The following is a 12,368-nucleotide window of genomic DNA, read 5'->3' on the forward strand; positions in this document are numbered from 1 at the left end:
TGCATGGAAATGTCGTTTACCTTCCCACTGCTGTGGTACCCATTTATCTACTTGCACTGGCGTGCTTTCAAACTGCTAGGTAGGCAGGAGCTGGGACAGAGCAATGGGAGTTCATTCCATCACGGGGATTCGAACCACTGACTTTCCAAGCGGCAAGCCCAAGAGGCTCAGTGGTTTAGACCACAGCACCACCCATGCCCCCACCATACTCATGAGCAACCATCATTCAAGTGTTGTGCATAGCAGGGCTAAAAGTGCACTCATGCTGCTTTCCTATTTGATCCACAAGGCAGTTATTTTTGTACTCAAGTATTCAAATTAGAATACAGCACAAAACTTGTCATGAGAACCAGCCCTTAGAGGTGAGACTTCACCAAACAAATGGGTTCATGCAGATTTCTTCCTCCATTTTTGCTGTTGCAAAATCCAGCCAACAAAATCAAGGCTATTGTGATAATAGTGTGTTTAGGAAAGATATATAATAGTATTTTGTTTTTCATTTTAAAAATTGAGTCCTTGCTGCTCTTTCCATTCATTGCTTATTACAGACAGCATATTCTGTAAGGTAGGGGGAATTGTAAGCATTTGCCATAGATGACAGAGACTAATACCACATCTGTTAAGAATGCTTAATTTCCTTATACAGGACAAAACTGTACCTATGTGTCTCCTATAAAGGGGTGAGCATTGGGTTCCTGTGAGCTCCCTGCCAATTAGCACTGTATGCAATTGGTTAGCAGGTACACGTTCATTTGTAATGATTTCCCTGACTCCACTCCCACCCTGCCCATGGCACTCTAAAGCTCGCAGAGCACATCAGAGGTTTTGCAGTCAATACTAAGCGAGGTTAGTTCTTAAAAATTAGTTCAGGAGAAAATCCTATATATTCCATTCCAAGCCCCCTGAGGCACTTGCATCCCCTTTTACACAACACAGGGCAGGTTCACTGATTCCCAGCCATCAGAGTGAAACAAACTGCCCTTTGAGTCATGACCTCCAGAAACCAAATGATGTGTAATTTGGGTGTGAAGATGGGATAGCACACATCAGATACTTGCTGGCAGACAGGTGAAGCCTGGAAGGCTTTTTGTGGGGGACAGGTTTCCTGTGCCTTTAATGCATGCATGGAAAAGTACATATTGGGCAAGTGCCTCTGCAGCCTATGTAATTATTAAAGGCAGAGGGGGCTGGTTGCCACATTTAAGTTTGCAATCTACCACCCTGGTGTGCAGATGACCTCCTCATAATAAGAGCAGGAAGAGAGTCCTGCCCCCCCCCCAGTAACCCTGGATATAAGGGGAAAGATTAAACACAGAACACTGAAGAATTAGTGCAGAATGCCCTTCACCCCCCCCCCCATACTTGGCCACCCAGCAGAGATCAGCTAGTCCTTAGTTCATTCTGCATCCCCACAGAGTTCAGGGTATAGCGGCCAAAATAATTCAGTCACATAACTATAAGTCACCATAAGTCTTGCGAGTTCTGCTCTAAAAGAACTGAATCTCCCAGTGTGATTCCATGGGGATGCAGTTGGCTGGCAGTGGTATTAAAAGGCTACATCTGATGGCACCCTAAGCAAATTTAGCCAAATACTGAAGGCCTGCCAAAGCAGCATCTGCCCAGTTGCCAATAAAGCATTTGTTCTCTGCTCCATTTAATAGAGCAGCGCTTTCAGCTCCGTGAAACAAACGTCTCAAAAGATGGCCCACAATCGCCTTATGGTTTCTGCTGTACAACTTAACAATCGAGGCAATTATCTCTAAGGTACCACAGCTTTCACCCACAATCACTTTCTTATGTAGAGAAATGAGAGTGTGGCAAATAAAATATTTACTCAAATACAGTACAGTGGTACCTCAGGTTAAGAACTTAATTCATTCCGGAGGTGCGTTCTTAACCTAAAACTGTTCTTAACCTGAAGCACCACTTTAGCTAATGGGGCCTCCTGCTGCGCCACCATGGCACGATTTCTGTTCTCATCCTGAAGCAAAGTTCTTAACCCAAGGTACTATTTCTGGGTTAGTGCAGTCTGTAACCTGAAGTGTCTGTAACCTGAAGCGTCTGTAACCCAAGGTACCACTGTATTTATTAAAATAGGCTACTTGGAGTAATATCAGCTCCAAGGAACATCACTGGATGCTTGATCCTCAGTTATGAGTACAAGGAGTTAGAAGGGAGGGGAGGATTCCCTCCCCTTTACTTGTTCTTTGCAATGTTACAACTGGTTCCCCTTTACCAAAAAGCACCTGTGCATAAAACCATATCCCCAATAAGAGTTTTATCTCCCCCTCCAACCCCCACTGAGCTTTGCATTTGGAATCTGGACCAGGCTCTGGGCCACTACAGCATCTCTACAAAAAGGACTGATGACCCTCCTCATACTATAACCAAAGACATGGCCATTCAACTGTGAGCACCTTTATGTTGTTGTTGTTCAGTCATTTAGTCGTGTCCGACTCTTCGTGACCCCATAGACCAGAGCACGCCAGGCACTCCTGTCTTCCACTGCCTCCCGCAGTTTGGTCAGGCTCATGTTTGTAGCTTCGAGAACACCATCCAACCATCAATCTCAAGCCCTCAATCTTTCCCAAAATCAGGGTCTTTTCCAGGGAGTCTTCTCTTCTCATGAGGTGGCCAAAGTATTGGAGTCTCAGCTTCAGGATCTGTCCTTCCAGTGAGCACTCAGGGCTGATTTCCTTAAGAATGGGGAGGTTTGATCTTCTTGCAGTCCATGGGATTCTCAAGAGTCTCCTCCAGCACCATAATTCAAAAGCATCAATTCTTCGACGATCAGCCTTCTTTATGGTCCGGCTCTCACTTCCATCCATCACTACTGGGAAAACCATGGCTTTAACTATACGGACCTTTGTTGGCAAGGTGATGTCTCTGCTTTTTAAGATACTGTCTAGGTTTGCCATCGCCTTTCTCCCAAGGAGCAGGCGTCTTTTAATTTCGTGACTGCTGTCACCATCTGCAGTGATCATGGAGCCCAAGAAAGTAAAATCTCTCACTGCCTCCATTTCTTCCCCTTCTATTTGCCAGGAGGTGATGGGCCCAGTGGCCATGATCTTCGTTTTTTTGATGTTGAGCTTCAGACCATATTTTGCGCTCTCCTCTTTCACCCTCATTAAAAGGTTCTTTAATTCCTCCTAACTTTCTGCCATCAAGGTTGTTTCATCTGCGTATCTGAGGTTGCTGATATTTCTTCCGGCAATCTTAATTCCAGCTTGGGGTTCATCCAGCCCAGCCTTTCGCATGATGAATTCTGCATATAAGTTAAATAAGCAGGGAGACAATATACAGCCTTGCCGTACTCCTTTCCCAATTTTGAACCAATCAGTTGTTCCATATCCAGTTCTAACTGTAGCTTCTTGTCCCACGTAGAGATTTCTCAGGAGACAGATGAGGTGATCAGGCACTCCCATTTCTTTAAGAACTTGCCATAGTTTGCTGTGGTCGACACAGTCAAAGGCTTTTGCATAGTCAATGAAGCAGAAGTAGATGTCTTTCAGGAACTCTCTAGCTTTCTCCATAATCCAGAGCATGTTTGCAATTTGGTCTCTGGTTCCTCTGCCCCTTCGAAATCCAGCTTGCACTTCTGGGAGTTCTCAGTCCACATACTGCTTAAGCCTGCCTTGTAGAATTTTAAGCATAACCTTGCTAGCGTGTGAAATGAGTGCAATTGTGCGGTAGTTGGGGCATTCTTTGGCACTGCCCTTCTTTGGAATTGGGATGTAGACTGATCTCCAATCCTCTGGCCACTGCTGAGTTTTCCAAACTTGCTGGCATATTGAGTGTAGCACCTTAACAGCATCATCATTTAAAATTTTAAATAGTTCAGCTGGAATACCATCACTTCCACTGGCCTTGTTATTAGCAGTGCTTTCTAAGGCCCATTTGACTTCACTCTCCAGGATGTCTGGCTCAAGGTCAGCAACCCCACTACCTGGGGTGTACGAGCCATTCATATCTTTCTGGTATAGTTCCTCTGTGTATTCTTGCCACCTCTTCTTGATGTCTTCTGCTTCAGTTAGGTCCTTTCCACTTTTGTCTTTTATTATGGTAATCTTTGTACGAAATGTTCCTTTCATATCTCCAATTTTCTTGAACAGATCTCTGGTTTTTCCCATTCTGTTGTTTTCCTCACCTTAATACCGTGAACTAAATATTGTGTCATTATACATGCAGAAATGCTACACAGGGGGGCAGAAAGTCTCCGCCGAAGAGCACTGGAATCCGAATCTGTTTTTCTAAAGCACAAAGCACTTACCGTATCTCCTGAAAATCTCCAGCAAGGCCACACCCTGAAACATTTCCCTAAGTGGCAGTGTAGGCAAAATTATGCAACACTAGAGAACATAGTTTTCCTTGATCATTTGTATAATGCTAATGACACAGGAGATTTCATTGAATGCAACCTACACTTAGTCATATGTAGGTTGCTTTCTGATATGGGTATAGGAGTGGCTGAATGAGTAAATCCTTTGAACTGAGGAATGTCACACTCCATTGTAGTTACAGATATGGGGAAATGGATCTTCTTGGTGGATTATTCCACACGTTTGAGACTGGCATACAATAGACTTCCATCTGACGTCCTCTCAGTAGTATCATGAAATTTATAACAGCTAATTTGTTCCAGGCATCTGGCCGTTGTTGTACACAGCAGAATAAGTGGCCTTGTAGTAATCAGACAGTTGGTATATCTAGTTTAATCCTTTCTCCTCTGTTTCAGGAAGAGATTTTCCCCAGCCCTGCTACCCAAGAATCTTCATGGGAGAGGTCAGGAACTGAAGCTTGGATTTTATTCATGTGCCCTACACACTTGTAAGCACAGGGGGAACAAACTCCAGCTTCCCCACTCACATTTTATCCAGTCAGCATCATCTCCTGAATCCTTTCCAGTCTTCTATCCTTCTCCCCTGTTTCCTGCATCTTTTCCATGGTTTTAAAAAGTATCCTCCCCATTCTATGCAATATTAGAACAACAGGAAGGGACAATATATTATGTGATAAAAACTAATGGAAGTATTCCACACCCTTTTTTCATCTGGTTGTATGTATGGCTTGGAGGAAAGCTTTTATTTCTCTTCAGCTGTCTTTAGTACAAAGTGAAGTGTGTGATGCTGAAGTCAGAAAGGAATAAACCAGTGAAGCCCAGCAGGGCTCACCTCTGAGTAAACTAGCATAAGTTTGGTATTTCTCATCGGAGGCAATAAATGCAAAAATGGAAACAGCTCTCTGTAGCTCTTGACTAATCGACACACCCAGTTTTGTGCACTGCCACAAAAATATGCAGGACTGAATTAATCACTCCGATGTTGCAGCAATTGATCTGACTGACAGACATATGGGAACCAGATCTACTGGAACACTGAATGCTTCTGTGGCTCTTAGAACTAGATAATAATTAACAATGGCAGCTGCAATTTGCTAACAAGAACCGTCCTTCAGAATACACAGCCATTAATAGTAACCTGTATTTTTGTGAGAGTTCAGGTAGCGATTTTGGCCTTTCCAGTGCACCTGTATGTATGCTACATCGTATTATGCTCCTTACCTGGAATTCCAGCCTCTTGTGAGACTACCTTTTACTATCTCCTTAAGCTTGTGTTCTTAGGTGCTTCTCTTATCCATTCATCTTCCATGGTATGCTCTTTTACGTAACAATGATCCAGAAGATGTTAGGTGTACAGAGTAGCTAGCATTATGACCAGGCCAGTAAATGTGTGCAGAGATAGGAGTAGGGTGTCTAATATATTTCTTGATAGAGATGATATTATTATTATTATTATTATTATTATTATTATTATTATTATGAATTTTAAAATACATAAATACTCAGGTTTAAACAACCACATACTTAAATTTCTTCAGAACCATTTGAGTGATTTAAATATGCACATATTACTTATCGCCATGCTATACTTCTGCACTGGAACCACATAAAAGCTCATAGAGTTTGTGAAGCTACTATTGTGGTATATGGAAAGTCATTACAATTTGCCTCATATATTTTTGACTCTATGCGTGCAGGCTTTAACATACCAAGCACAAATGTAATACATGGACCACTGTGATTTCTGCCCTTAGTGTCCAGTCCCAAAGAATAATTCCAAAGCAAATGTTGGTGCTTACGTTATTCAATTGAATTTCGATGTTAGTCCTTACTGTCATAAGGAGCATATGAACGTAATATGTGAAATGCTATCTTAAACTGAAGATTCAAATTCTGAATTATTTTGGCAAAAAAATAAATAAATCCCTAATAGCTGAAGGTCACTTTCAAGCTCTGCAAGAGGATTATAGGCTGAAACGATGGCTAATTTAGCTCAAGAAGAACCATCGCTAGTTTGAAGGTAAAGACATTATTCAACCCTCTTCATTATTCTCTTTCCTCTCCTGTGGATTGACATGTGTTGCCATCTTGGCTTGCAACCAGCTTCCCTCGATTTCCTGACTAAACTGCAACAGCAGAGCAACTAACATCGGGGGGAAAGGAACACATTTTCTTTCATGCTGTCTGCAGTTTCCTACTGATGTCAATGATGCCTCACTAAGCCCTACATGAGAAATACAGTGGAAGACAGATCACAGGATTTGGCTTGGATTCCATCTGGCAGAAGACCAGCACTGTACTGCGTTCACTTCCACCAAACCTACCAAAAGGAATTTAAAAAGGTTGGTGCATGAGAATGCGCAATAGATTTTTTAGTGTACGTCTTAACTTTAAAGGAGAAAAAAGTTGAGCTTTTAAAAGATAGCTCCGCCCTGAGGGTGATTCCCTGCAGTGTGGTCAGTGCCGGATTTATGTATAAGCTAAACAAGCTATAGCTTAGGGCCCCACTCTCTTGGGGGCCCCAAAAAAATTTAAAGGGGGGAAAAAACTTGGATATACATTTCCAAAATATAAGATAAAAAAACAAATAAAATAAAACCTACATACAGCAACAGTGTTTTGTGTTGTGTAGGCTCCCATGATGTAAGTAATGGCCCCCGCCTGCTAGCCTGCTCCCTAAAATATCACTGATATTAGATACCTATTAGGTCCATAAATTACCATATAGCATATATTCAACACAAAAAACAGCGACAATTTGTTGTTGATAAAGGACAGCTGGACATATAAAGGGCCCCATTACCTTCAGCAGCTTAGGGCCTCATCAAACCTAAATCCGGCCCTGAGTGTGGTCCACAGGTATGACTGAAATGAATAATATTAGGGTATGCTGTCCAATCACCTGTCCCCCTTAAAAATTGTAACTGGTTCTGATTATCAAAATCACATGACCAGGGCATTCCCCTTACTAAACGGTACCCGCAAATCAATGTACTCCAAAGTTGAAAATCTTGCACTACAAGGGGTTAGGCTAAATGATCCTTGAGGTCCCTTCCAACCCTACAATTCTGTGATTCTATGATAAAGAGTTTGATCTCTCTTCCTTATCTTCATATTTTCCTGGCCTGCGCATTTTTGAGCTACCACAGTATCTCTACAGTCTCGTAACAAAGACATGGCCATTCACCTATTTCCCATAGTAGCCTTTTGAAAAGGAGTGTAAGTGGACAAATAGTATGCTGGGGACTGAAGCAATTAACTGAGAATTGGCAGCACGTATTTTATCTACAAGGCTGTCTTCCTGGAGGTACGCAAAGCCATTCGATTTTGTTTAGAAGGAATAAAACACATTTCAGATGGGAATTAAGAGTTGCATTGCTGTAAAATCATAAAGACAAACATTTATTGTTACAATGCAGGTAATTATTGCTTTTAAAAATTGTCTTCTGCCACATAATCAAAGCTCTCTTGCTTTTATTATTCTGAAGATTATTCTAACTTAAAAAAAGAAATCCATTCAGTTTCATTTCTTCCAAATCAATGATCATCAGAAAAGAAAGAAACATATAGGGTTTTTTTGTTTTTTGTTTGCCAAACCTTTGAAAAACAGTATCGAATACAAAACTGTACCAAATTAACTTGGTGTTCTTTGCATACTTATTGGGGTTTGACAGTATATAGCAGGTTGCACCAAAATCACCTTTGCCTATACGTTTCTCAGGCATCTAGCTAGAAACTGACTCTTTTGAGGTTTCATGAAGTGGAGAACTCTAATGCATACTCTGGGATCCTGTGGCCCTTCTGTGTGCAGACCAGCTTTCGGTCCAGCATAGGGCTCCCGATGGCAGAAGGGGGAGAATGAATGTGAGTTTCATCAAATCTCAATTTTCCTGTGTCCCTGCACTATTCTCATTGAGTCCTCTCAATGCCCAAGAGCAGATTTTCAAGGGTGCAAGAAAGAGGCTGCAGCGGGAAGGAGCCATCAGTGAAACCCTCCTCTGCTTTACAGCTGCAAGTGCATCTGTTCAAGAGACACTCAGGATTCAAAAACCATTATGTGAAATGGGGGAGGGGGCAGCTGAAGCACCAGGTGGATGGGGCCCCTCCACATCACAGGATCATTCACCATCAACTGCCTGATGAAAAGAATCCCAGGAGATTCTTGCATGGAAGCACGCGAAGTTTGGTCCTGCTCCAGCATATCTGGTATTGTTTTGTTTTATGTGCATAGGTGTGAACTGATTTGCTTCATTTTATTAATATTATGGCTGCACTGTTCATTAAACAAAACATCTTCTGCAGCTTGCTGCCAACACATGCATACTTGCGGATGATACCCAGCTCTACCTCTCTTTTAAATCAGAACCACTGAAGGCAGTGGAAGTCCTGTGTGAGTGTCTGGAGGCGGTTGGAGGATGGCGGCTAACAGATTGAGGTTGAATCCTGACAAGACAGAAGTACTGTTTTGGGGGGACAGGAGGCGGGCAGGTGTGGAGGATTCCCTGATCCTGAATGGGGTAACTGTGCCCCTGAAGGACCAGGTGCGCAGCCTGGGAGTCATTTTGGACTCACAGCTGTCCATGGAGGCACAGGTCAAATCTGTATCCAGGGCAGCTGTTTACCAGCTCCATCTGGTACGTAGGCTGAGACCCTATCTGCCTGCAGACTGTCTCGCCAGAGTGGTGCATGCTCTGGTTATCTCCCGCTTGGACTTCTGCAATGCGCTCTACGTGGGGCTACCTTTGAAGGTGACCCGGAAACTACAACTAATCCAGAATGCGGCAGCTAGACTGGTGACTGGGAGCGGCCGCCGAGACCATATAACACCGGTCTTGAAAGACCTACATTGGCCCCCAGTACGTTTCCGAGCACAATTCAAAGTGTTGGTGCTGACCTTTAAAGCCCTAAACGGCCTCGGTCCAGTATATCTGAAGGAGCGTCTCCTCCCCCATCGTTCTGCCCGGACACTGAGGTCCAGCTCCGAGGGCCTTCTGGCGGTTCCCTCACTGCGAGAGGCCAAGTTATAGGGAACCAGGCAGAGGGCCTTCTCGGTAGTGGCGCCCGCCCTGTGGAACGTCCTCCCATCAGATGTCAAAGCGATAAACAACTACCTGACATTCAGAAGACATCTGAAGGCAGCCCTGTTCAGGGAAGTTTTTAATATGTGACATTTTAGTGTATTTTTCATCTTTGTTGGAAACCGCCCAGAGTGGCTGGGGAAACCCAGCCAGATGGGCGGGGTACAAATAAATTATTATTATTATTATTATTATTATTATTATTATTATTATTATTATTACTTTCACCACTAATCTAGTCGTATTTTCACATGCCTCTTGACAATATAAGCAAATGGTGTTACAGTGGTACCTCGGGTTACATACGCTTCAGGTTACATACGCTTCAGGTTACATATGCTTCAGGTTACACACTCTGCTAACCCAGAAATAGTGCTTCAGGTTAAGAACTTTGCTTCAGGATAAGAACAGAAATTGGGCTCTGGCGGCACAGCGGCAGCAGGAGGCCCCATTAGCTAAAGTGGTGCTTCAGGTTAAGAACAGTTTCAGGTTAAGAACGAACCTCCAGAACGAATTAAGTACTTAACCTGAGGTACCACTGTATTTGAAAATGAAGTTCGACAAAAGCCATTTTAGAGCCCTGGCTATTGTTATTATTTATTAAGTTTGGAGTGTTTCATGTGAGACAACAGGGTTCCAGTGCTACTTGTTGGATGCGGCAGCACCTCCTTCACGCGCACTGCAACTCTGTATATCCCTCAGTTGCTCCAAGGATCTCAAGATGGCATGCATTATTCTCCCCCTCCTCCCTTTATCTTCACAACAACCCTGTGAGGTGAGTTATGTCAAAAGACAATGACTGGACCAAGGTGAGCTTCATGGCTAAGTTGGAATTTAAACCCAGACTCTAACCACTAACCACTGTACCATGTTGGTATTGGGCCTAAGTTCAACGAGGCAGGTATCTATAAGGCAGCTTGCATGCAGAGATGCTGTTTAAGATATCATCACCTCAAAAAAGTCCACATTTTGCAATCATTTTGGGACAAAACCGATACTATCTCTTTGATTATGAAACACCAGGTGCAAGCTATAAAGGATGACTCATGCTAAAGGTAAGTATTGCCATTATAACAGAGCACATACTATTATGCTCTGTTATATATGTTCATTTAGTTCCTTAAACTGTGGCTTTCACTGATGCCTGTAATATTCCTTCCTACTTCACACAATAAAAACAAACCATCCCCATCGTCCTACATGAGTTGGAGGAATACCTTCTTCAGCAAGGAGTCTGTTCTTATTGTGCGAATTCCCTGTACAAATTACAATCCTGGAAAATCAGAGTTCCATGTTGCACAGGGAACCAAAATTAGGGTTTTGGTTTTTGGTTTTTTAAAAAGGAGACAGAGCTAGCACATTCATCTTTGCATGTTGATTTAACTCAGAACTAGAGTGCTATGGCTTCATTATTTATTTACCGTATTTTTTGCTCTATAAGACTCACTTTTTCCTTCCTAAAAAGTAAGGGGAAATGTGTGTGCGTCTTATGGAGTGAATGCAGGCTGCACAGCTATCCCAGAAGCCAGAACAACAAGAGGGATCACTGCTTTCGCTGCACAGCAATCCCTCTTGGTTTTCTGGCTTCTGAGATTCAGGATTTTTTTTTTTTTTTCCTCCTCCAAAAACTAGGTGTGTCCTATGGTCTGGTGCATCTTATAGAGCAAAAAATATGGTACTTACTACAGTTATATCCCACCTTTCCTTCAAGGCGATGTACATACTCGTTGTCCCCATTTTCTCCTCACAACAACCCTGTGAGGTTGGTTAGACTGACTTAGTGACTGGCCCAAGGACACCCAGTGAATTTCATAGCTGAGATTGCTTGATTGATATCTTAATTTTGTAAACCAGCCTGGGAACCACCAAGCGAATTCCCTTTAGCCTCTGGCTGCACACAGTCTGCAAAACTAGTTCACACAAGGTGAACAGAGAACCATTAGCAGAGACTGACCTGCTGTGGTAAGAAAGAGAAAAATATAAGAATCGATAGTTGTGCTCAGAGCACAGCCTAGCCACCTGTCTCCAACAACAGCAAACCCTAGTAGTAGGAAGAAACATGCAAGAGTGATTCATCCCCCATTTCCCTTGCAGCTGTCAAACTTCGAAGGTTGAAAGGGGCCCTAAGCACAATGACCACATTTCATGGTCACATTGTTTAGGCCAGCCATGGAGAACCTGTGGCTGTCCAGTTGCTGGTTATACTTACCATCCCTGATGGCCAAGCTGTGCAGAGCTAATGGGTCTTCTGAGTCCAAAATATCTGGAGAACCACAAGTACCCCATCCTGGCTTATATTCTTCACATATCTTTTGAGGCTGCAATCTATTTTAGCAAAGCAAATTAGGAATTTCAGCATGCATAACTGCAAGGTAAATATATAACTGATTGTAACTAAGCTTACTCAGAAGTAAGTCCGACTGATTTTATTAGGAGTTTCATCAAATCTCAATTTTCCCGTGTCCCTGCACTATTCTCATTGAGTCCTCTCAATGCCCAAGAGCAGATTTTCAAGGGTGCAATTTATTTATTGACACATATTTATTGACACATATTTGTACAAGAAGCTTTCAATGGAAAAGAGATTTCGCAGCATTCACATCTCAGCAGGAGCCCGTCCTTCACAACAGCTCAGCATTGGTTTCCCAGACACCTCTGTGCCTCTCTCCCAGCCTGCCCAAATGGTTACAGAGACAGATTTAGGGGATCAGATCCAGTTCGGTCGCATTGGAGCCTCAGCAGAGCCTATGGGGTGCTGCAACTATAATACAGAATGGAAGGTGAGAGCAGAGGGGTCCCTGAATTTTGGCATCACACAGGGTGCTGCTGAAATGAGACTCAGGGGTCCACCACTGATGGTTCTGGCCTTCACAGCAGCTCATGAGAGCTCTCCTCCTTCTTCCCCAACTTCTAAATTTCAAAAGGACACATTTTTCCTGTGTGACATCATG

Source organism: Podarcis erhardii (genome assembly GCF_964252035.2).
Source record: "Podarcis erhardii genome assembly, chromosome: 1".
Taxonomy (NCBI): Eukaryota; Metazoa; Chordata; class Lepidosauria; order Squamata; family Lacertidae; genus Podarcis; species Podarcis erhardii.